Here is a 26,420-nt window from a genome sequence, read left to right on the forward strand (position 1 = left end):
GCTTGCAGTGCTTCCCCATGAGATTATAAAAATTGTTGGAGGAGATTTTAATACAACCTTCGAGCCTCTTGGTCCGGAGGACCGATTCCTTGCTATTGAAGAGGACAACAGGTGGGGTATTCCCCAGTTGGACCTTCCCTCAGTTAAGAAATGGTCCGCTGCAGCCATCCAACTCAAAGCCCTTTGTCTAGAAAGAGGGCTTAGAGCCGCAAATGGGCGCACTAAATCAGATCAGCAGGGTGCAAGCACATTTGATAATGGAAGGTCTGCCAGTCGAATCGATTACTTATTGGTGGATATTAGAGTATGGAACAGATTGAATGACATGTCCGTAATCACGCGGGACGAAAGTGATCATAATCCCTTGTATTTAGAGTTACATTTACCAAACACCCCTAGAGAAACTAAAATTGAGGGGGGGAAAGTAACTATGGACATTGTCACATCAAACAACATGCGTCATGTCAAATGGGATAGATTTGTTGAGAAGGTGGAAACCTTAAATGACCTCAAGGAAACTGTCATCTGTGAGGTGGCCAATCTAGCCCCTAAATCTACTAACCCTGATTTCTATCTAGTTATGCTCAAGGCCCATAACATTTTCTTTACTAAACTGCAAGGGTTTTTTATGAAACCCCCTAGTAGTGGGAAAAACATTAAGGGTTGTCCACCTGAAGAGGGATGGTTTAACAAATCCTGTAAAATAGCCCGTAAGAACCTGAGTGTTGCTCTGAGATCAGGAGTAGCAGAAGATGTGAGATCAGCCAGGAAGCTCTACAGGCAAGCTCAGGTAATAGCAAAGAAGGATTGGGATGAGAATCAGTGGCAGGACTTGAAATCCGCATGCTTGGCTAAAGACCAAAAACGATTCTGGGCCACATTAAAGTGGGGTAGAGGTGGCTCTGCACCCTCCCCACAAAATCACGTGGCAAAAAATCAATGGGTTGACTTTTTTAAACCGCAGTATGCTTCTGTCCCTTCCGCAGAAGAGCAATCACTCCCTCCCACTGTCTATTTCCAAACACAAGTGTTTTCAATTAAAGAGGTTAACCTAGCTTTGGACAGTATAACAGCGGGACGTGCACCTGGAATGGATGGTATACCTGCGGATGTGTTCTTAACAGATAGATTATCTTGGTGCCAATACTTTCAATGGCTAGCAAATTCAGTGGCTATGGGCGCACCTGTCCCTCCTTCATGGACAGGTGCAGAAATAATCCCGGTTTATAAAAAGGGTGACAAATCACTCCCAAGTAATTATAGACCTATTAGTCTCATAGACTCAGCACAAAAATTAATAGGTCGGTTGGTACAAAATAAGCTCCAGTCTTGGGTTGAGGACAATAACATTTTGTCACCATACCAAGCCGGGTTCAGACCTTGCACCAGTTTTATCGATCAGGTTTTTTACTTTTTAGCTCTCTACTGGAGGAATGTGAAGTTGTCCAAAGGGACTCTTTATGCAGTTTTTATTGACCTGCGATCAGCATTCGACCTGGTCCCTCGTCATAAACTTTGGAAGGTTCTTGCCCAGGCAGGTATGGCCCCGGAATTACTAACCTTACTCGTCCGCTTACATCAGAACAATTTTGCGCAAATTAGATGGGGAAGCCAGGGGGAGGTGACGGACCCATTTCCCGTTGAACGGGGTGTTCGACAGGGATGTGTCCTGGCACCGACATTGTTCTCTTTATACATTAATGGGATAGTCGATTACCTTGATAGGTCCCCTACTGACGCCCCAATCCTAGCAGGATCCAAAGTGCCTGTTCTCATGTTCGCGGACGACACGTTGTTGGTTTCACGAACCCCAAGCGGACTGCAGAAAGCGTTAAACGTATTCGCTGAATTCTGTAAGGATCGGGGTTTAGAGATAAATACCTCTAAAACTAAATTTATGTGTTTAAACCAACGGAATAATTCTAAAGGGGTAATTAAATATAATGGTACTCCATTGGAACAGGTCGAGGCTTTTACATACCTAGGAATATCGCTCCAACATAGTATGAAATGGTCAAACCATATAGATATGACTGTCTTAAAATTCCACCAGCTTGCAGGTGCAATTATTTCTAAGCACAGATCTTCATTGACTAAGCCAATTAGGCCTGCCTTAGAAATTTATAACATGAAAGTTATTAGTGCATCGCTGTATGGCTCAGAGTTATGGGGGTTTGCAAATCTAAGTAGCTTACAGCTGGCTGAAAATAAATTCCTGCGCAGCCTAACAGGCGTTCCCCAAAGCACCCCTACGATCCCATTAAAATATGATCTAGGGAGGAAAAAAATCGAGGATTTGGCACGATTACGTCCACTTCTCTACTGGCGGCGGATCATGACAACGCCGGAACTTGAACATTATGCTAGTGCCCTGAAGGACATAATTAGGGCTGATTGTTTTCATTCCATTACTTGGCTTAAAGAAATTAAGAACTTGCTCATAAAACTGGAGCTAGGGTTTCTATGGAATGATGCAAACAGTGCAAGTATCTCATCAAAGTCAATCCTTAAGAAATTATATTGGGATATGACCCTAACATCTGCCTCCTATACTGGCCAAGGCTCTAATTTGACTGGCCGTTTCTTTGATATAAAATTCTTACCATCTTATGAGGCATATTGGGATATTATAGAGAGGCCAATGGACAGGAAACTGTATTTCCAGTTCAGAGTAGGGTCCCTCCCTGTAAAAGCTTTCACCCATAAATGGTCAATCTCAAAGAACGATAAATGTCATCATTGTTCAGACTTGATTGAGGATGCCGGTCATTTGTTGTTTGTGTGTCCGCTTTATATTGCCCCCCGCCGTAGATGGATAAAACCAGTATGCCTAAATTTGGGAACACGTAGCTATAAGGAAGCTCTAAGAATTTTTGAATCTGATTGCACCCCCTGCTTGGTAATTGCCGTTGCTAAATTTTTGGGGTGGGCTTGGATATTGCGCCTTCGTACTTTGAAACCCACTGAAGCTGATCAATGAGTGTTTTGTCACCAAGAAATGTCTATTAATTTTATCTAATGTTTGATCTCTATGATCTTTTATTCATCGATGATGTTTTATTTGATGTAATTCGCCAGCATAATGATTTAATGTATTTTTAAACTATTTTATCTTAGTATTTATGGAACTGTTAGGATGTATTTGCTTTTATGACATGCTGTCGAATAAAGCTTTTGAAACTTGAACTTGCTTTTTTCCGGTCCAGGGAAGACATGGCTTGGCTGTTCGGGCTGGACTGTTCCCATGAGGCACATTGTCAGACTGATTTGCATATGGACATGACTGAACTGGGGTGGTGGAGTGAGCTAAAGAATTATGATGAATTAAACCCAGATCAGTTGACTGGGGGTGAGTGTTTGATTTGCTCAAACGCCCCGTCCGTCATCCCATTTGGTATCGCTTTGTTCACCCTAAGTTGGCAGGGTATGCCCAGACGTGGGTCCCTTGCTCACTTTGCCATGGGATTCAAGAGAGCCTGACTGATGAGGGTAATGAACCCAAAACCAGTCCCAGGATGCTTGCTTCCGGTCCAGGGAAGACATTGCTTGGCAGTTTGGGCTGGACTGTTCCCATGAGGTACAGGGTCAGACTGATTTGCATATGGCCATGTCTGAACTGGGGTGGTGGAGTGAGCTAAAGAAAGATGATGAACTAAACCCAGACCAGTTGACTGGGGTTGAGTGTTTGATTTGAACAAACGCTCCGTCCATCATCCCCTTTGGTATCGCTTTGTTTCCCCTAAGTAGGCAGGGTATGCCCAGATGTGGGTCCCTTGCACACTTTGCCACTTGATTCAAGATAGCCTGGCTGATGAGGGTTATGAACTAGAAACCGGTCCCAGGATGCTTGTTTCCACTCCAGAGTAGACAATGCTTAGCAGTTCGGGCTGGACTGTTCCCATGAGGTACAGGGTCAGACTAATTTTCATATGGCCATGTCTGAACTGGGGTGGTGGAGTGAGCTAAAGAATGATGATGAACTAAACCCAGATCAGTTGACTGGGGTTGAGTGTTTGATTTGATCAAACGCTCCGTCCATCATCCCCTTTGGTATCGCTTTGTTTCCCCTAAGTAGGCAGGGTATGCCCAAATGTGGGTCCCTTGCACACTTTGTCACTGGATTCAAGAAAGCCTGGCTGATGAGGGTTATGAACCCGAAACTGGTCCCAGGATGCTTGTTTCCGGTCCAGATAAGACATGGCTTGGCAGTTCGAACTGGACTATTCCCATGAGGCACAGGGTCAGACTGATTTACATATGGCCATGTCTGAACTAGGTTGGTGGAGTGAACTAAAGAATGATGATGAATTAAACACAGATCAGTTGACTGGGGGAGAGTGTTTAATTTGCTCAAATGCTCCGTCCATCATCCCCTTTGGTATCGCTTTGTTTGCCCTAGGTTGGCAGGGTATGCCCAGACGTGGGTCCCTTGCTCACTTTGCCACTGTATACAAGATAGCCTGGCTGATGAGGGTTATGAACCCGAAGCCGGTCCCAGGATGATTGTTTCCGGTCCTGGGAAAAGGTGGCTTGGCAGTTCGGGCTGGACTGTTCCCATGAGGCACAGGGTCAGACTGATTTGCATATGGCCATGTCTGAACTGGGGTGGTGGAGTGAGCTAAAGAATGATGATGAATTAAACCCAGAGCAGTTAACTGGGGGTGAGTGTTTGATTTGCTCAAACGCTCTGTCCATCATCCCCTTTGGTATCGCTTTGTTCGCCCTAAGTTGGCAGTGTATGCCCAGATGTGTGTCCCTTGCTCACTTTGCCACTGGATTCAAGATAGCCTGGCTGATGAGGGTTATGAACCCGAAACCGGTCCCAGGATGCATGCTTCCGGTCCAGGGAAGACATGGCTTGGCAGTTCGGGATGGACTGTTCCCATGAAGCACAGGGTCAGACTGATTTGTATATGGTCATGTCTGAACTGGGGTGGTGGAATGAGCTAAAGAATGATGATGAATTAAATCCAGATCAGTTGACTGGGGGTAAGTGTTTGATTTCCTCAAACGCTCCGTCCATCATCCCCTTTGGAATCGCTCTGTTCGCCCTAAGTTGGCAGGGTATGCCTAGACGTGGGTCCCTTGCTCACTTTGCCACTGGATTCAAGATAGCCTGGCTGATGAGGGTTATGAACCAGAAACCGGTCCCATGATGCTTGCTTCCGGTCCAGGGAAGACATGGCTTGGCAGTTCGGGATGGACTATTCCCATGAAGCCCAGGGTCAGACTGATTTGCATATGGCCATGTCTGAACTGGGGTGGTGGAGTGAGCTAAAGAATGATGATGAATTAAACCCAGATCAGTCGACTGGGGGAGAGTGTTTGATTTGCTCAAATGCTCCGTCCATCATCCCCTTTGGTATCGCTTTGTTTGCCCTAAGTTTGCAGGGTATGCCCAGGCGTAGGTCCCTTGCTCACTTTGCCACTGTATTCAAGATAGCCTGGCTGATGAGGGTTATGAATCCGAAACCGGTCCCAGGATGATTGTTTCCGGTCCTTGGAAAATGTGGCTTGGCAGTTTGGGCCGGACTGTTCCTATGAGGCACAGGGTCAGACTGATTTGCATAGGGCCATGTCTGAACTGGCGTGGTGGAGTGAGATAAAGAATTCTGATGAATTAAACCCAGATCTGTTGACTGGGGGTGAGTGTTTGATTTGCTCAAACGCTCCCTCCATCATCCCCTTTGGTATTTCTTTGTTCGCCCTAAGTTGGCAGTGTATGCCCAGACGTGGGTCCCTTGCTCACTTTGCCACTGGATTCAAGATAGCCTGGCTGATGAGGGTTATGAACCCAAACCCGGTCCCAGGATGCTTTTTTCCGGTCCAGGGAAGACATGGCTTGGCAGTTCGAGCTGGACTGTTCCCATGAGGCACAGGGTCAGACCGATTTGCATATGGCCATGTCTGAACTGGGGAGGTGACGTGAGCTAAAGAATGATGATGAATTAAACCCAGATCAGTTGACTGGGGTTGAGTGTTTGATTTGCTCAAACACTCCATCCATCATCCCCTTTGGCATCGCTTTGTTCGCCCTAAGTTGGCAGGGAACGCCCAGACGTGGGCCCCTTGCTCACTTTGCCACTGGATTCAAGATAGCCTGGCCGATGAGGGTTATGAACCGAAACCGGTCCCAGGATGCTTGTTTCCGGTCCAGGGAAGACTTGGCTTGGTAGTTCGGGCTGGCCTGTTCCCATGAGGCACAGTGTCAGACTGATTTGCATATGGCCATGTCTGAACTGGGGTGGTTGAGTGAGCTAAAGAATGATGATGAATTAAACACAGATCAGTTGACTGGGGGTGAGTGTTTGATTTGCTCAAACGCTCCATCCATCATCCCCTTTAGCATCGCTTTGTTCGCCCTAAGTTGGCAGGGTATGCCCAGACATGGGTCCCTTGCTCACTTTGCCACTGGATTCAAGATAGCCTGGCTGATGAGGGTTATGAACCCAAACCCGAACCCGGTCCCAGGATGCTTTTTTCCGGTCCAGGGAAGACATGGCTTGGCAGTTCGGGCTGGACTGTTCCCATGAGGCACATTGTCAGACTGATTTGCATATGGACATGACTGAACTGGGGTGGTGGAGTGAGCTAAAGAATTATGATGAATTAAACCCAGATCAGTTGACTGGGGGTGAGTGTTTGATTTGCTCAAACGCTCCGTCCGTCATCCCATTTGGTATCGCTTTGTTCACCCTAAGTTGGCAGGGTATGCCCAGACGTGGGTCCCTTGCTCACTTTGCCATGGGATTCAAGAGAGCCTGACTGATGAGGGTAATGAACCCAAAACCAGTCCCAGGATGCTTGCTTCCAGTCCAGGGAAGACATGGCTTGGCAGTTTGGGCTGGACTGTTCCCATGAGGTACAGGGTCAGACTGATTTGCATATGGCCATGTCTGAAGTGGGGTTGTGGAGTGAGCTAAAGAAAGATGATGAACTAAACCCAGATCAGTTGACTGGGGTTGAGTGTTTGATTTGATCAAACGCTCCGTCCATCCTCCCCTTTGGTATCGCTTTGCTTCCCCTAAGTAGGCAGGGTATGCCCAGATGTGGGTCCCTTGCACACTTTGCCACTGGATTCAAGATAGCCTGGCTGATGAGGGTTATGAACTAGAAACCGATCCCAGGATGCTTGTTTCCACTCCAGGGAAGACAATGCTTAGCAGTTCGGGCTGGATTGTTCCTATGAGGTACAGGGTCAGACTGATTTGGATATGGCCATGTCTGAACTGGGGTGGTGGAGTGAGCTAAAGAATGATGATGAACTAAACCCAGATCAGTTGACTGGGGTTGAGTGTTTGATTTGATCAAACGCTCCGTCCATCATCCCCTTTGGTATCGCTTTGTTCGCCCTAAGTAGGCAGGGTATGCCCAAATGTGGGACCCTTGCTCACTTTGCCACTGGATTCAAGAGAGCCTGGCTGATGAGGGTTATGAACCAGAAACCGGTCCCATGATGCTTGCTTCCGGTCCAGGGAAGACATGGCTTGGCAGTTCGGGATGGACTATTCCCATGAAGCCCAGGGTCAGACTGATTTGCATATGGCCATGTCTGAACTGGGGTGGTGGAGTGAGCTAAAGAATGATGATGAATTAAACCCAGATCAGTCGACTGGGGGAGAGTGTTTGATTTGCTCAAATGCTCCGTCCATCATCCCCTTTGGTATCGCTTTGTTTGCCCTAAGTTTGCAGGGTATGCCCAGGCGTAGGTCCCTTGCTCACTTTGCCACTGTATTCAAGATAGCCTGGCTGATGAGGGTTATGAATCCGAAACCGGTCCCAGGATGATTGTTTCCGGTCCTTGGAAAATGTGGCTTGGCAGTTTGGGCTGGACTGTTCCTATGAGGCACAGGGTCAGACTGATTTGCATAGGGCCATGTCTGAACTGGCGTGGTGGAGTGAGATAAAGAATTCTGATGAATTAAACCCAGATCTGTTGACTGGGGGTGAGTGTTTGATTTGCTCAAACGCTTTCTCCATCATCCCCTTTGGTATTTCTTTGTTCGCCCTAAGTTGGCAGTGTATGCCCAGACGTGGGTCCCTTGCTCACTTTGCCACTGGATTCAAGATAGCCTGGCTGATGAGGGTTATGAACCCAAACCCGGTCCCAGGATGCTTTTTTCCGGTCCAGGGAAGACATGGCTTGGCAGTTCGAGCTGGACTGTTCCCATGAGGCACAGGGTCAGACCGATTTGCATATGGCCATGTCTGAACTGGGGAGGTGACGTGAGCTAAAGAATGATGATGAATTAAACCCAGATCAGTTGACTGGGGTTGAGTGTTTGATTTGCTCAAACACTCCATCCATCATCCCCTTTGGCATCGCTTTGTTCGCCCTAAGTTGGCAGGGAACGCCCAGACGTGGGCCCCTTGCTCACTTTGCCACTGGATTCAAGATAGCCTGGCCGATGAGGGTTATGAACCGAAACCGGTCCCAGGATGCTTGTTTCCGGTCCAGGGAAGACTTGGCTTGGTAGTTCGGGCTGGCCTGTTCCCATGAGGCACAGTGTCAGACTGATTTGCATATGGCCATGTCTGAACTGGGGTGGTTGAGTGAGCTAAAGAATGATGATGAATTAAACACAGATCAGTTGACTGGGGGTGAGTGTTTGATTTGCTCAAACGCTCCATCCATCATCCCCTTTAGCATCGCTTTGTTCGCCCTAAGTTGGCAGGGTATGCCCAGACATGGGTCCCTTGCTCACTTTGCCACTGGATTCAAGATAGCCTGGCTGATGAGGGTTATGAACCCAAACCCGAACCCGGTCCCAGGATGCTTTTTTCCGGTCCAGGGAAGACATGACTTGGCAGTTCGGGCTGGACTGTTCCCATGAGGCACATTGTCAGACTGATTTGCATATGGACATGACTGAACTGGGGTGGTGGAGTGAGCTAAAGAATTATGATGAATTAAACCCAGATCAGTTGACTGGGGGTGAGTGTTTGATTTGCTCAAACGCTCCGTCCGTCATCCCATTTGGTATCGCTTTGTTCACCCTAAGTTGGCAGGGTATGCCCAGACGTGGGTCCCTTGCTCACTTTGCCATGGGATTCAAGAGAGCCTGACTGATGAGGGTAATGAACCCAAAACCAGTCCCAGGATGCTTGCTTCCAGTGCAGGGAAGACATGGCTTGGCAGTTTGGGCTGGACTGTTCCCATGAGGTACAGGGTCAGACTGATTTGCATATGGCCATGTCTGAAGTGGGGTTGTGGAGTGAGCTAAAGAAAGATGATGAACTAAACCCAGATCAGTTGACTGGGGTTGAGTGTTTGATTTGATCAAACGCTCCGTCCATCCTCCCCTTTGGTATCGCTTTGCTTCCCCTAAGTAGGCAGGGTATGCCCAGATGTGGGTCCCTTGCACACTTTGCCACTGGATTCAAGATAGCCTGGCTGATGAGGGTTATGAACTAGAAACCGATCCCAGGATGCTTGTTTCCACTCCAGGGAAGACAATGCTTAGCAGTTCGGGCTGGATTGTTCCTATGAGGTACAGGGTCAGACTGATTTGGATATGGCCATGTCTGAACTGGGGTGGTGGAGTGAGCTAAAGAATGATGATGAACTAAACCCAGATCAGTTGACTGGGGTTGAGTGTTTGATTTGATCAAACGCTCCGTCCATCATCCCCTTTGGTATCGCTTTGTTCGCCCTAAGTAGGCAGGGTATGCCCAAATGTGGGACCCTTGCTCACTTTGCCACTGGATTCAAGAGAGCCTGGCTGATGAGTGTTATGAACTCAAAACCGGTCCCAGGATGCTGGTTTCCGGTCCATGGAAAACATGGCTTGGCAGTTCGGTCTGGATTGTTCCCATGAGGTACAGGGTCAGGCTAATTTGCATAGGGCCATGTCTGAACTGGGGTGGTGGAGTGAGCTAAAGAATGATGATGAATTTAACCCAGATAAGTTGACTGGGGAGAGTGTTTAATTTTCTCAAACGCTCCATCCATCATCCCCTTTGGTATCGCTTTGTTTGCCCTAAGTTGGCAGGGTATGCCCAGACGTGGGTCCCTTGCTCACTTTGCCACTGGATTCAAGAGAGCCTGGCTGATGAGGGTTATGAACCCGAAACCGGTCCCAGGATGCTTGTTTCCGGTCCAGATAAGACATGGCTTGGCAGTTCCAGCTGGACTATTCCCATGAGGCACAGGGTCAGACTGATTTACATATGGCCATGTCTGAACTAGGTTGGTGGAGTGAACTAAAGAATGATGATGAATTAAACCCAGATCAGTTGACTGGGGGAGAGTGTTTGATTTGCTCAAATGCTCCTTCCATCATCCCCTTTGGTATCGCTTTGTTTGCCCTAGGTTGGCAGGGTATGCCCAGACGTGGGTCCCTTGCTCACTTTGCAGCTGGATTCAAGAGAGCCTGGCTGATGAGGGATATGAACCCGAAACCGATCCCAGGATGCTTGATTCTGGTCCAGAGAAGACATGGCTTGGCAGATCGGGCTGGACTGTTCCCATGAGTCACAGGGTCAGACTGATTTGCAAATGGCCATATCTGAACTGGGATGGTGGAGTGAGCTAAAGAATGATGATGAATTAAACCCAGATCAGTTGACTGGGGGTGAGTGATTGATTTGCTCAAACGCTCCATCCACTATCCCCTTTGGTATCACTTTGTTCGCCCTAATTTGGCAAGGTATGTCCAGACGTGGGTCCCTTGCTCACTTTGCCACTGGTTTCAAGAGAGCCTGGCTGATGAGGGATATGAACCCGAAACCGATCCCAGGATGCTTGATTCTGGTCCAGAGAAGACATGGCTTGGCAGATCGGGCTGGACTGTTTCCATGAGTCACAGGGTCAGACTGATTTGCAAATGGCCATATCTGAACTGGGATGGTGGAGTGAGCTAAAGAATGATGATGAATTAAACCCAGTTCAGTTGACTGGGGGTGAGTGATTGATTTGCTCAAACGCTCCGTCCACCATCCCCTTTGGCATCGCTTTGTTCGCCCTAATTAGGCAAGGTATGCCCAGACGTGGGTCCCTTGCTCACTTTGCCACTGGATTCAAGAGAGCCTGGCTGATGAGGGTTATGAACCCGAAACACGTTCCAGGATACTTGTTTCCGGTCCAGGGAAGACATGGCCTGGCAGTTCGGGCTGGACTGTTGCCATGAGGTACAGGGTCAGGCTGATTTGCATGTGGCCATGTCTGAACTGGGGTGGTGGAATGAGCTAAAGAATGATGATGAACTAAACCCAGATCAGTTGACTGGGGTTGAGTGTTTGATTTGATCAAACGCTCCGTCCATCATCCCCTTTGGTATCGCTTTGTTTCCCCTAAGTAGGCAGGGTATGCCCAGACGTGTGTCCCTTGCTCACTTTGCCACTGGATTCAAGATAGCCTGGCTGATGAGGGTTATGAACCCGAAACCGGTCCCAGGATGCTTGCTTCCGGTCCTGGGAAAATATGGCTTGGCAGTTCGGGCTGGACTGTTCCCATGAGGCACAGGGTCAGACTGATTTGCATATGGCCATGTCTGAACTTGGGTGGTGGAGTGAGCTAAAGAATGATGATGAATTAAACCCAGGTCAGTTTAATGGGGGTGAGTTTTTGATTTGCTCAAACGCTCCGTCCATCATCCCCTTTGGTCTTGCTTTGTTTGCCCTAAGTGGGCAGTGTATGCCCAGACGTGTGTCCCTTGCTCACTTTGCCACTGGATTCAAGATAGCCTGGCTGATGAGGGTTATGAACCCGAAACCGGTCCCAGGATGCTTGCTTCCGGTCCAGGGAAGACATGGCTTGGCAGTTCAGGCTGGACTGTTCCCATGAGGCACAGGGTCAGACTGATTTGCATATGGCCATGTCTGAACTGGCGTGGTGGAGTGAGATAGATAATTATGATGAATTAAACCCAGATCAGTTGACTGGGATTGAGTGTTTGATTTGCTCAAACGCTCCCTCCATCATCCCCTTTGGTATTTCTTTGTTCGCCCTAAGTTGGCAGGGTATGCCCAGACATGGGATCCTTGCTCACTTTGCCACTGGATTCAAGATAGCCTGGCTGATGAGGGTTATGAACCCGAACCCGGTCCCAGAATGCTTTTTTCCGGTCCAGGGAAGACATGGCTTGGCAGTTCGGGCTGGACTGTTCCCATGAGGCACATTGTCAGACTGATTTGCATATGGACATGACTGAACTGGGGTGGTGGAGTGAGCTAAAGAATTATGATGAATTAAACCCAGATCAGTTGACTGGGGGTGAGTGTTTGATTTGCTCAAACGCTCCGTCCGTCATCCCATTTGGTATCGCTTTGTTCACCCTAAGTTGGCAGGGTATGCCCAGACGTGGGTCCCTTGCTCACTTTGCCATCGGATTCAAGAGAGCCTGACTGATGAGGGTAATGAACCGGAAACCAGTCCCAGGATGCTTGCTTCAGGTCCAGGGAAGACATGGCTTGGCAGTTTGGGCTGGACTGTTCCCATGAGGTACAGGGTCAGACTGATTTGCATATGGCCATGTCTGAACTGGGGTGGTGGAGTGAGCTAAAGAGAGATGATGAACTAAACCCAGATCAGTTGACTGGGGTTGAGTGTTTGATTTGATCAAACGCTCCGTCCATCATCCCCTTTGGTATCGCTTTGTTTCCCCTAAGTAGGCAGGGTATGCCCAGATGTGGGTCCCTTGCTCACTTTGCCACTGGATTCAAGATAGCCTGGCTGATGAGGGTTATGAACCCGAAACCGGTCCCAGGATGCTTGCTTCCGGTCCTGGGAAAATGTGGCTTGGCAGTTCGGGCTGGACTGTTCCCATGAGGCACAGGGTCAGACTGATTTGCATATGGCCATGTCTGAACTGGCGTGGTGGAGTGAGATAGAGAATTGGGATGAATTAAACCCAGATCAGTTGACTGGGGGTGAGTGTTTGATTTGCTCAAACGCTCCCTCCATCATCCCCTTTGGTATTTCTTTGTTCGCCCTAAGTTGGCAGGGTATGCCCAGACATGGGATCCTTGCTCACTTTGCCACTGGATTCACGATAGCCTGGCTGATGAGGGTTATGAACCCGAACCCGAACCCGGTCCCAGAATGCTTTTTTCCGGTCCAGGGAAGACATGGCTTGGCAGTTTGGGCTGGACTGTTCCCATGAGGTACAGGATCAGACTGATTTGCATATGGCCATGTCTGAACTGGGGTGGTGGAGTGAGCTAAAGAAAGATGATGAACTAAACCCAGATCAGTTGACTGGGGTTGAGTGTTTGATTTGATCAAACGCTCCGTCCATCATCCCCTTTCGTATCGCTTTGTTTCCCCTAATTAGGCAGGGTATGCCCAGATATGGGTCCCTTGCACACTTTGCCACTTGATTCAAGATAGCCTGGCTGATGAGGGTTATGAACTAGAAACCGGTCCCAGGATGCTTGTTTCCACTCCAGGGTAGACAATGCTTAGCAGTTCGGGCTGGATTGTTCCCATGAGGTACAGGGTCAGACTAATTTGCATATGGCCATGTCTGAACTGGGGTGGTGGAGTGAGCTAAAGAATGATGATGAACTAAACCCAGATCAGTTGACTGGGGTTGAGTGTTTGATTTGATCAAACGCTCCGTCCATCATCCCCTTTGGTATCGCTTTGTTTCCCCTAAGTAGGCAGGGTATGCCCAAATGTGGGTCCCTTGCACACTTTGTCACTGGATTCAAGATAGCCTGGCTGATGAGGGTTATGAACCCGAAACCGGTCCCAGGATGCTTGTTTCCAGTCCAGGGAAGACTTAGCTTGGCAGTTCGGGCTGGACTGTTCCCATGAGGTACAGGGTCACGCTGATTTGCATATGGCCATGTCTGAACTGGGGTGGTGGAGTGAGCTAAAGAATGATGATGAATTAAACCCAGATCAGTTGACTGGGTGAGAGTGTTTGATTTGCTCAAACACTGCGTCATCATCCCCTTTGGTATCGCTTTGTTCGCCCTAAGTTGGCAGGGTATGCCCAGACGTGGGTCCCTTGCTCACTTTGCCACTGGATTCAAGAGAGCCTGGCTGATGAGTGTTATGAACTCAAAACCGGTCCCAGGATGCTGGTTTCCGGTCCATGGAAAACATGGCTTGGCAGTTCGGTCTGGATTGTTCCCATGAGGTACAGGGTCAGGCTGATTTGCATAGGGCCATGTCTGAACTGGGGTGGTGGAGTGAGCTAAAGAATGATGATGAATTAAACCCAGATAAGTTGACTGGGGAGAGTGTTTAATTTGCTCAAACGCTCCATCCATCATCCCCATTGGTATCGCTTTGTTTGCCCTAAGTTGGCAGGGTATGCCCAGACGTGGGTCCCTTGCTCACTTTGCCACTGGATTCAAGAGAGCCTGGCTGATGAGGGTTATGAACCCGAAACCGGTCCCAGGATGCTTGTTTCCGGTCCAGATAAGACATGGTTTGGCAGTTCAAACTGGACTATTCCCATGAGGCACAGGGTCAGACTGATTTACATATGGCCATGTCTGAACTAGGTTGGTGGAGTGAACTAAAGAATGATGATGAATTAAACCCAGATCAGTTGACTGGGGGAGAGTGTTTGATTTGCTCAAATGCTCCGTCCATCATCCCCTTTGGTATCGCTTTGTTTGCCCTAGGTTGGCAGGGTATGCCCAGACGTGCGTCCCTTGCTCACTTTGCCACTGTATACAAGATAGCCTGGCTGATGAGGGTTATGAACCCGAAGCCGGTCCCAGGATGATTGTTTCCGGTCCTGGGAAAAGGTTGCTTGGCAGTTCGGGCTGGACTGTTCCCATGAGGCACAGGGTCAGACTGATTTGCATATGGCCATGTCTGAACTGGGGTGGTGGAGTGAGCTAAAGAATGATGATGAATTAAACCCAGAGCAGTTGACTGGGGGTGAGTGTTTGATTTGCTCAAATGCTCTGTCCATCATCCCCTTTGGTATCGCTTTGTTTTCCCTAAGATTGCAGGGTATGCCCAGACGTGGTCCCTTGCTCACTTTGCCACTGTATTCAAGATAGCCTAGCTGATGAGGGTTATGATTCCGAAACCGGTCCCAGGATGATTGTTTCCGGTCCTTGGAAAACGTGGCTTGGCAGTTCGGGCTGGACTGTTCTCATGAGGCACAGGGTCAGACTGATTTGCATAGGGCCATGTCTGAACTGGCGTGGTGGAGTGAGATAAAGAATTATGATGAATTAAACCCAGATCTGTTGACTGGGGGTGAGTGTTTGATTTGCTCAAACGCTCCCTCCATCATCCCCTTTGGTATTTCTTTGTTCGCCCTAAGTTGGCAGTGTATGCCCAGACGTGGGTCCCTTGCTCACTTTGCCACTGGATTCAAGATAGCCTGGCTGATGAGGGTTATGAACCCAAACCCGGTCCCAGGATGCTTTTTTCCGGTCCAGGGAAGACATGGCTTGGCAGTTCGAGCTGGACTGTTCCCATGAGGCACAGGGTCAGACCGATTTGCATATGGCCATGTCTGAACTGGGGAGGTGACGTGAGCTAAAGAATGATGATGAATTAAACCCAGATCAGTTGACTGGGGTTGAGTGTTTGATTTGCTCAAACACTCCATCCATCATCCCCTTTGGCATCGCTTTGTTCGCTCTAAGTTGGCAGGGAACGCCCAGACGTGGCTCCCTTGCTCACTTTGCCTCTGGATTCAAGATAGCCTGGCTGATGAGGGTTATGAACCCGAAACCGGTCCCAGGATGCTTGTTTCCGGTCCAGGGAAGACTTGGCTTGGCAGTTCGGGCTGGCCTGTTCCCATGAGGCACAGTGTCAGACTGATTTGCAAATGGCCATGTCTGAACTGGGGTGGTTGAGTGAGCTAAAGAATGATGATGAATTAAACACAGATCAGTTGACTGGGGGTGAGTGTTTGATTTGCTCAAACGCTCCATCCATCATCCCCATTGGCATAGCTTTGTTCGCCCTAAGTTGGCAGGGAACGCCCAGACGTGGTCCCTTGCTCACTTTGCCACTGGATTCAAGATAGCCTGGCTGATGAGGGTTATGAACCCGAAACCGGTACCATGATGCTTGGTTCCGGTCCAGGGAAGACATGGCATGGCAGTTCGGGATGGACTGTTCCCATGAAGCACAGGGTCAGACTGATTTGCATATGGCCATGTCTGAACTGGGGTGGTGGAGTGAGCTAAAGAATGATGATGAATTAAACCCAGAGCAGTTGACTTGGGGTGAGTGTTTGATTTCCTCAAACGCTCCGTCCATCATCCCCTTTGGTATCGCTCTGATCGCCCTAAGTTGGCAGGGTATGCCCAGACATGGGTCCCTTGCTCACTTTGCCACAGGATTCAAGATAGCCTGGCTGATGAGGGTTATGAACCCGAAACCGGTCCCATGATGCTTGCTTCTGGTCCAGGCAAGAAATGGCTTAGCAGTTCGGGCTGGACTGTTCCCATGAGGCACAGGGTGTAACGCCCTGAACGTCTCAGGATCGTTTAACAGACACGACAATGAGGACGCAACCACTAGTGAAGGGTTAGTTGTTTTAATGAAGGCAAATAAAACACAAAGAATAAACAAAAGTTATAGTCACTGGAATCCTCCAGGCTAAGTACGTTACCAGCCCACAGCACGGATGGTCCTAACCGTCCTCTGCATATACGCCGGTCCCGGCGTATGCCAACAGAGGGCAGAAATGAAATGGCCGACAATGCCAATCGGTAGGCTGTGAGGGGCACGAAGAGTGTTGGGGAGAATCGAGGAGTCAGGGAAACACCCAGCCGGGGTCTCTACCTGAAGGGAGCAGCCGCTCAACCTCTTCCTCAGACTGCACCGGGACGCGGAGTCACCTCCTGGTGATGCGTCACCGATACCCCAATCACAAGCAAGAAGACTGAACCGAGAGCAGCCGCTCGATCGATCCTGTGGACTTCCGAGTCTGTAACGCGGCAAACACCTCCTGGTGTGCGTTACAGCTGGCAGTCCCTGTGTCTCTGGTCGGGCTGGGAGTTACGACTCCAACCAGCAAAAGCGCCACTGCGCTTGGACTCAGCCGAGTCAAAAAGCGAAGCTCAATGGTTGACCGGTAGAGCTTCCGGGTCCTTCACAGGTGACGATGGGGCAAGACACGGCCCAGGGAGTAACGACTCGACCTACCTCCGTTCTTGCCTTACTGGAGCACCACTCCGGAACACTGCTCTTCACGAAGCAGGTACGTCGGTGTGAACACAATATCCGACAGCGTTGTACCTCCCGGTTCCTCCCTTTATAGGGCGTGTTTTCCTTGAGTTATGTAACAGCTCTCCTGTTTACAGAAGGGCGTGTTTCCTTGAGTTATGTAACAGCTCTCCTGTTTACATAAGGGCGTGTTTTCCTTGAGTTATGTAACAGCTCTCCTGTTTACATAAGGGCGTGTTTCCCTTGTATGACAGGAATTCTTGACAGTACATCCTCCCTCTCAGCGGCTCCCCACGGGTCCAGCGCTGGCAGGAAAACGCCAATGGAACAAGGAGACCAAGCGCGGAGCATGAACCCCTTCAGCCGGTTCCCATGAATGTTCCTCCGGGCCATAGCCTTTCCACGCAACCAGGTACCACAGCTTTCCCCTGCGCCATTTGGACGCCCGTATGCCCGACACTTCATACTCCACCTCCGACTCCACGCATACCGGCCGAGGTGTCCCAGACGGCTTGGAGGGTGCTGGTTTGAGCAATGATACATGAAAGACAGGGTGTATCCGCAATGACTGGGGCAAGCACACCTTCACGTTCACGGGACCCATACACTTGGTAATTCGATAGGGGCCCATGTACTTGGGATGGAACACACTGTTCTTTTGAAACCTCATGTTTCTTGTGGATATCCAGACGTAGTCTCCAGTGTGGTACAGTGGCCCGGGCCTTCTCTTCCTATCTGCCGCAGCCTTGTATCTTCTCTTGGCCTCTATTAGGACAGCCCTTGAGCGCATCAATGTGTCTTTTATGTGTGCCACCCTGTCCGCTGTGGCGGGAATCCTGTCCTCTCTGAACGGATGTAGAAATGGCAAGAACCTGGGATGTTGGCCATAGTTGCTATAGAACGGAGATGACTGTGTGGAGCTGTGAGTGGCGTTGTTATAGGCTATCTCTGCAACCCATAGCAAGTCGACCCATTCTTCCCTGCCCTGGTCCACAAAACATCGCAGATACTGTTTGAGCGTTTGGTTCAGGCGCTCGGTTTGGCCGTCCGTTTGAGGGTGGTAGCTGGTGGACAGGGCGGTCTTAACATGCAGCGCAGTGCACCAAGTCTTCCAGAATTGCGCAGTAAACTGCGACCCCCGGTCCGACACGATCACCCCAGGTAATCCATGCAGTCGTACCACATTCTTTAGGAGTAGTGACGCCAATTCCCCGGCCGTAGGGACTCTCTTGCAGGGGATGAAGTGCCCCATTTTCGTCAAGTAATCCACCACCACCAGTATTGCCGTCATCCCCTGGTCTACCGGTAGGCCCACCACGAAGTCCAGTGATATGCTATCCCATGGTCTATCCGGGGTTGGAAGTGGATGTAAGAGCCCTTGGGTTCGGCCATGGTCGGCCTTCATGGTAGCACACGTAGGACACTCCTGTCCCCACCTCCTGACATCCACTCTCATGGTTGGCCACCAGAAATGCCGTCCCATGCTAGCCACCGTTTTTTCAAAGCCCAAATGACCTGCGCATGGAGAGTCATGGCACCAGATGAATGCTTGTTTCCTTAGCCTAGGCGTGGGTATCAATAGGCACCTGCCCTTCAGGGGTATCCCGTCCTTCAGCTGCCATTCTCTGTGACTGAGGAGCCACCTCCGCCATGCGAATGACCTGATCCCTCTCTTTATTCCCCTCAGGAAAGTATCCGGTTGGATAACCCCCAATACCATCCTCGGGGAAATGATGGAACGCTCGGTCGCAGGCAATGGTTCCTTAACTGCAGATTGACGGGACAGGGCGTCCGCCTTTCGGTTTTCCGTCCCCGGCCGATATGTGATGCGGAAGTTGAACCCCGCAAAGAAGATCATCCACCGCAGCTGCCTGGGAGAAAGGTGTCTAGTGGCCGTCATGAACTGTAGGTTCCGATGGTCCGTGTACACCGATACCACATGTCTTGCCCCCATCAACCAATGCCTCCATTCGGTGAAGGCGTCCTTGATTGCGAGAAGCTCCTTCTCCGCAATATGGTAGTTGCGTTCGGCGTCGTTGAGTTTGCGGGACATGTACGCAACGGGATGAAGCACACCTGTGTCGTGGTTGCGTTGGGACAAGATAGCCCCCAGCGCCACATCCGACGCGTCCGCTTCCACCACGTAGGGGAGATCCGGATCGGGGTGAGCCAACACCGGCGCCTTACCAAAGGCGCTTTTCAGGGCCTCAAAGGCTTTGTTCGCTTCAGGGGACCAGACAAACTCCTTGGACTTCCTCAGTAGCTGTGTGATTGGGGCCACCACTCCTGAAAATCCATCTATGAACCGCCTGTAAAAGTTGGCGAAGCCAATGAAACTTTGGACGTCCTTCACGCTTTGGGGCACCGGCCATTCTTTCACCGCCTTGATCTTTCGTTCTGCCATCTCCTGTCCCGCTGGACTCAGCATCACTCCGAGGAATTCCACGGATGTGACGTGGAAGTCACACTTGCTGAGTTTACAAAACAGCATGTTTTCCCTCAGCTTTTGGAGCACAGCTGTGACGTGGTGTACGTGCTCCTCCACACTGGACGAATAGATGAGGATGTCGTCGATATATACGACCACGTAGATATCCAACTCCTCTCTGAATACCTCATTCAAAAAGTACTGAAAGGCTGCCGGGGCGTTGCACAGACCGAACGGCATGACGAGGTACTCAAAAAGGCCGAACCTGGTCTTAAAGGCGGTCTTCCACTCGTCTCCGTCCCTCATGCGCACCAGATGGTATGCCCCTTTCAAATCCAACTTGGTGTAGATACGAGCTTTCTTGACCTGTTCCAGAAGTACACTGATGAGAGGCAAGGGGTACCGATTTTTTATGGTTATCGCATTCAATGCCCTAAAGTCCACACAGGCTCTCAGCTCCCCATTAGCCTTCGGGATGAAGAAGAGTGGCGAGGCGGCCGGAGACTTGGATGGGCGGATGAATCCTAGCTTGAGGAGTTTATCCAGGTACCCCCGGAGATGCACGTTTTCAGGCTCCGTCAGGGCATACAGCCTGCCGCTGGGAACGCTGGCCCCTGGCACCAGGTCGATCTGGCAGTCAAACTGTCTATGTGGTGGTAGCACTTCCGCCTTCACCTCATCAAATACATCCTCAAAACTGTGATAAGCCTGGGGGAGAGCCACATCTTTTTCTGCCGCTGTAGCCACCGTCTGACTCCCGCTCTCATCTGCGTCAAGGGATTCCGTTCTTATTCCACAATGCAGGATGCAATACGGTGACGTCATTTCGATGCGATGTGTTGGCCAATCCACAAAGGGGTTGTGTTTCTGTAGCCACGGCAATCCCAATATGACGCCATATTGGGGCGCTCGGATGATGTTAAAATCGATTTGTTCCAAATGGTTCCACCCATATCTCATCGGAAGGACCCCCGTGTGCTGCCCGATGGGCCCCGTCACCAATCGCCTTCCGTCTACAGCATAGACGTCTTCGGGTACAGCTTTGGGAAGAAGCACTAGCCCTAGCCTGCATGCCTCGTTGTGGTCCATAAACATGCCAGTGGCCCCTGAATCCACCATGGCCACAACGGGTATCCACTGGTCATGCACTCCCACGTGCACCGTGATAAACAGGTGTCGTTGTCCCTTAGTGACCGAGTTGGAAAGTGAAGGGATGGATGAGTGACTCCGAGATGCCCCTTCTCTGGTCTTGGAGTCCTCTAGTTTTCCGCCGGTATGTCCACCACGGCTGTTACCGACCGGTTGGCCCGATAACGTGACGTCTTCGGTTTGGCAGGGCATTCACGTACGTAGTGGCCTTTTTTGCCACAATATAGGCACAATCCTTGTTTACGGCGTGACTCTTTCTCCGTGGCTGTGAGGCTCGCTCGTATTGCGCCGATGTCCATGGGTTCTCCCTTGGATGCGGTGGAAGTTTCAGAACTTCCCACCGTCATATAGGATGGAAGGGATTTTCCTTTTCTCCGATGATCCCCCTTTCTTTCACTTAGCCTATGTTCCAGCCGTAATACCAGGTTGATAAGGCCCTCACATGTCTTGGGTTGAGGGTCAATATGAGCCACGGCGTCCTTGAGCTCATCGCACAGCCCTTGATGGAAGAGCGCCGTCTGTTTAGCAACAGGCCACTTGGTTTCCGCAACCAGCCTTCGGAACGCGTTGAGATACTGCACCAGGTCGTTGGATCCCTGTCTCAACTCAAGCATTTCACGGTCCGCCGTGTACGAGTCAGCCCTTCTGTCGAATACCTTCAGGAATTCCTCGCGAAAAGCACCCCAATCACATAAGAGGGGGTCGTCCCTGCTCACCAGAGGTACGGCCCATTGTGCCGCGTTTCCAGCCAAATAGGATATAAGGAAAGCCACACAAGCCTGACTCGTGGGGAACGCCTTTGGTTTGCACGATAAATGTAGCGCCACTTGTGTGAGGAATACCTGCACTGTGTTAGGATCCCCACTGTACCTCTCTGGTGTCGCCAAGGGGATGGCTACCGGCATTTCCACTACTACCGCAGGGGTCTGATTCGTGAGGGAGGTGCTGGGCGTGAGCGGGTCCAACTGGATAGCATCCAGTCTGGCTTTTACATCGGCTGTTTCTTGCCTAGAGGCAGCCACTTCAACTTGCATGGCCGCTAAAGCAGCCAGCACATCATCAAGTGTTGCCATGTCTGTTATCGACCGGGAGACAGTTAGTGTTATTAAGGTCGGATATTTTGTAACGCCCTGAACGTCTCAGGATCGTTTAACAGACACGACAATGAGGACGCAACCACTAGTGAAGGGTTAGTTGTTTTAATGAAGGCAAATAAAACACAAAGAATAAACAAAAGTTATAGTCACTGGAATCCTCCAGGCTAAGTACGTTACCAGCCCACAGCACGGATGGTCCTAACCGTCCTCTGCATATACGCCGGTCCCGGCGTATGCCAACAGAGGGCAGAAATGAAATGGCCGACAATGCCAATCGGTAGGCTGTGAGGGGCACGAAGAGTGTTGGGGAGAATCGAGGAGTCAGGGAAACACCCAGCCGGGGTCTCTACCTGAAGGGAGCAGCCGCTCAACCTCTTCCTCAGACTGCACCGGGACGCGGAGTCACCTCCTGGTGATGCGTCACCGATACCCCAATCACAAGCAAGAAGACTGAACCGAGAGCAGCCGCTCGATCGATCCTGTGGACTTCCGAGTCTGTAACGCGGCAAACACCTCCTGGTGTGCGTTACAGCTGGCAGTCCCTGTGTCTCTGGTCGGGCTGGGAGTTACGACTCCAACCAGCAAAAGCGCCACTGCGCTTGGACTCAGCCGAGTCAAAAAGCGAAGCTCAATGGTTGACCGGTAGAGCTTCCGGGTCCTTCACAGGTGACGATGGGGCAAGACACGGCCCAGGGAGTAACGACTCGACCTACCTCCGTTCTTGCCTTACTGGAGCACCACTCCGGAACACTGCTCTTCACGAAGCAGGTACGTCGGTGTGAACACAATATCCGACAGCGTTGTACCTCCCGGTTCCTCCCTTTATAGGGCGTGTTTTCCTTGAGTTATGTAACAGCTCTCCTGTTTACAGAAGGGCGTGTTTCCTTGAGTTATGTAACAGCTCTCCTGTTTACATAAGGGCGTGTTTTCCTTGAGTTATGTAACAGCTCTCCTGTTTACATAAGGGCGTGTTTCCCTTGTATGACAGGAATTCTTGACACAGGGTCAGACTGATTTGCGTATGGCCATGTCTGAACTGGCGTGGTGGAGTGAGCTAAAGAATGATGATGAACTAAACCCAGATCAGTTGACTGGGGTTGAGTGTTTGATTTGATCAAACGCTCCGTCCATCATCCCTTTTGGTATCGCTTTGTTTCCCCTAAGTAGGCAGGGTATGCCCAAATGTGGGTCCCTTGCACACTTTGTCACTGGATTCAAGATAGCCTGGCTGATGAGGGTTATGAACCCGAAACCGGTCCCAGGATGCTTGTTTCCAGTCCAGGGAAGACATAGCTTGGCAGTTCGGGTTGGACTGTTCCCATGAGGCACAGGGCCACACTGATTTGCATATGGCCATGTCTGAACTGGGGTGGTGGAGTGAGCTAAAGAATGATGATGAATTAAACCCAGATAAGTTGACTGGGGAGAGTGTTTAATTTGCTCAAACGCTCCATCCATCATCCCCATTGGTATCGCTTTGTTTGCCCTAAGTTGGCAGGGTATGACCAGACGTGGGTCCCTTGCTCACTTTGCCACTGGATTCAAGAGAGCCTGGCTGATGAGGGTTATGAACCCGAAACCGGTCCCAGAATGCTTGTTTCCGGTCCAGATAAGACATGGCTTGGCAGTTCGAACTGGACTATTCCCATGAGGCACAGGGTCAGACTGATTTACATAAGGTCATGTCTGAACTAGGTTGGTGGAGTGAACTAAAGAATGATGATGAATTAAACCCAGATCAGTTGACTGGGGGAGAGTGTTTGATTTGCTCAAATGCTCCGTCCATCATCCCCTTTGGTATCGCTTTGTTTGTCCTAGGTTGGCAGGGTATGCCCAGACGTGGGTCCCTTGCTCACTTTGCCACTGTATACAAGATAGCCTGGCTGATGAAGTTTATGAACCCGAAGCCGGTCCCAGGATGATTGTTTCCGGTCCTGGGAAAAGGTGGCTTGGCAGTTCGGGCTGGACTGTTCCCATGAGGCACAGGGTCAGACTGATTTGCATATGGCCATGTCTGAACTGGGGTGGTGGAGTGAGCTAAAGAATGATGATGAATTAAACCCAGAGCAGTTGACTGGGGGTGAGTGTTTGATTTGCTCAAACGCTCCGTCCATCATCCCCTTTGGCATCGCTTTGTTCGCCCTAAGTTGGCAGGGAACGCCCAGACGTGGGTCCCTTGCTCACTTTGCCACTGGATTCAAGATAGCCTGGCTGATGAGGGTTATGAACCCGAAACCGGTCCCGGGATGCTTGTTTCCGGTCAAGGGAAGACTTGGCTTGGCAGTTCGGGCTGGACTGTTCCCATGAGGCACAGTGTCAGACTGATTTGCATATGGCCATGTCTGAACTGGGGTGGTTGAGTGAGCTAAAGAATGATGATGAATTAAACACAGATCAGTTGACTGGGGGTGAGTGTTTGATATGCTCAAACGCTCCATCCATCATCCCCATTGGCATCGCTTTGTTCGCCCTAAGTTGGCAGGGAACGCCCAGACGTGGTCCCTTGCTCACTTTGCCACTGGATTCAAGATAGCCTGACTGATGAGGGTAATGAACCCAAAACCAGTCCCATATTGCTTGCTTCCGGTCCAGGGAAGACATGGCTTGGTAGTTTGGGCTGGACTGTTCCCATGAGGTACAGGGTCAGACTGATTTGCATGTGGCCATGTCTGAACTGGGGTGGTGGAGAGAGCTAAAGAATGATGATGAATTAAACCCAGATCAGTTGACTGGGGGTGAGTGTTTGATTTGCTCAAACGCTCCGTCCATCATCCCCTTTGGTATCGCTTTGTTCGCCCTAAGTTGGCAAGGTATGCCCAGATGTGGGTCCCTTGCTCACATTGCCACTGGATTAAAGATAGCCTGGCTGATGAGGGTTATGAACCCAAAGCCGGTCCCAGGATGATTGTTTCCGGTCCTGGGAAAAGGTGGCTTGGCAGTTCGGGCTGGACTGTTCCCATGAGGCACAGGGTCAGACTGATTTGCATATGGCCATGTCTGAACTGGGGTGGTGGAGTGAGCTAAAGAATGATGATGAATTAAACCCAGGTCAGTTTACTGGGGGTGAGTTTTTGATTTGCTCAAACGCTCCGTCCATCATCCCCTTTGGTATCGCTTTGTTCGCCCTAAGTTGGCAGTGTATGCCCAGATGTGTGTCCCTTGCTCACTTTGCCACTGGATTCAAGATAGCCTGGCTGATGAGGGTTATGAACCCGAAACCGGTACCATGATGCTTGCTTCCGGTCCAGGGAAGACATGGCATGGCAGTTCGGGATGGACTGTTCCCATGAAGCACAGGGTCAGACTGATTTGCATATGGCCATGTCTGAACTGGGGTGGTGGAGTGAGCTAAAGAATGATGATGAATTAAACCCAGAGCAGTTGACTTGGGGTGAGTGTTTGATTTCCTCAAACGCTCCGTCCATCATCCCCTTTGGTATCGCTCTGTTCGCCCTAAGTTGGCACGGTATGCCCAGACATGGGTCCCTTGCTCACTTTGCCACAGGATTCAAGATAGCCTGGCTGATGAGGGTTATGAACCCGAAACCGGTCCCATGATGCTTGCTTCTGGTCCAGGCAAGACATGGCTTAGCAGTTCGGGCTGGACTGTTCCCATGAGGCACAGGGTCAGACTGATTTGCGTATGGCCATGTCTGAACTGGCGTGGTGGAGTGAGCTAAAGAATGATGATGAACTAAACCCAGATCAGTTGACTGGGGTTGAGTGTTTGATTTGATCAAACGCTCCGTCCATCATCCCTTTTGGTATCGCTTTGTTTCCCCTAAGTAGGCAGGGTATGCCCAAATGTGGTTCCCTTGCACACTTTGTCACTGGATTCAAGATAGCCTGGCTGATGAGGGTTATGAACCCGAAACCAGTCCCAGGATGCTTGTTTCCAGTCCAGGGAAGACATAGCTTGGCAGTTCGGGTTGGACTGTTCCCATGAGGCACAGGGCCACACTGATTTGCATATGGCCATGTCTGAACTGGGGTGGTTGAGTGAGCTAAAGAATGATGATGAATTAAACCCAGATAAGTTGACTGGGGAGAGTGTTTAATTTGCTCAAACGCTCCATCCATCATCCCCATTGGTATCGCTTTGTTTGCCCTAAGTTGGCAGGGTATGCCCAGACGTGGGTCCCTTGCTCACTTTGCCACTGGATTCAAGAGAGCCTGGCTGATGAGGGTTATGAACCCGAAACCGGTCCCAGGATGCTTGTTTCCGGTCCAGATAAGACATGGCTTGGCAGTTCGAACTGGACTATTCCCATGAGGCACAGGGTCAGACTGATTTACATAAGGCCATGTCTGAACTAGGTTTGTGGAGTGAACTAAAGAATGATGATGAATTAAACCCAGATCAGTTGTCTGGGGGAGAGTGTTTGATTTGCTCAAATGCTCCGTCCATCATCCCCTTTGGTATCGCTTTGTTTGCCCTAGGTTGGCAGGGTATGCCCAGACGTGGGTCCCTTGCTCACTTTGCCACTGTATACAAGATAGCCTGGCTGATGAGGTTTATGAACCCGAAGCCGGTCCCAGGATGATTGTTTCCGGTCCTGGGAAAAGGTGGCTTGGCAGTTCGGGCTGGACTGTTCCCATGAGGCACAGGGTCAGACTGATTTGCATATGGCCATGTCTGAACTGGGGT

Source organism: Triturus cristatus, chromosome 1_1 (assembly GCF_964204655.1).
Source record: "Triturus cristatus chromosome 1_1, aTriCri1.1, whole genome shotgun sequence".
Lineage (NCBI taxonomy): Eukaryota > Metazoa > Chordata > Amphibia > Caudata > Salamandridae > Triturus > Triturus cristatus.